Source organism: Dendroctonus ponderosae, unplaced genomic scaffold (genome assembly GCF_020466585.1).
Source record: "Dendroctonus ponderosae isolate FM_Combo_2020 unplaced genomic scaffold, Dpon_F_20191213v2 Dpon_F_20191213_8, whole genome shotgun sequence".
NCBI lineage: Eukaryota > Metazoa > Arthropoda > Insecta > Coleoptera > Curculionidae > Dendroctonus > Dendroctonus ponderosae.
Window position 1 is genome coordinate 300942 of NW_026019016.1, and position 508 is coordinate 301449.

Consider the following 508-nt stretch of genomic DNA (forward strand, 5'->3'; position numbering starts at 1 on the left):
CACTACAAAGTATAACCGAACTCTTCGATGGTTGAAGTGGGAGAGAGAGTGAAGGGTGCGACTTCCAGACTAGGCGTCCCTCGGGATGACAGTAAAAAATAAACAGGCCGCCATCTAGGCGAATAAATTCGACTCAGATGGACTGAACAAACAAAGATTGCTAATGTAGAATGACAATGGTAGTCAAAATGGCAATTATAAAGTAATGAGCGCAAACACCGTCAAACGTCAAACACGTTATGTGGCTCCGAGTGGTTTGTTGTATCAGTAAAGGCCCATTTATAAACTTGACGTTGCCGTTACCGTTGCCGTTTGCGCTACAAAAGGCGATTTATATAATTGCCGTTACCGTTTGCTGTCAGTCGAATTTTTAACCGAACATCTTAACCTAAAATCTAATATCGCAGTACCCTTTTGATCATGTGCTTCCGGTACACCCTGTATATTTGAGGCAGAAAAGCTGTTCATTATGTCTCCTTATTAGTATATCAATTTATTTAGGAACTAT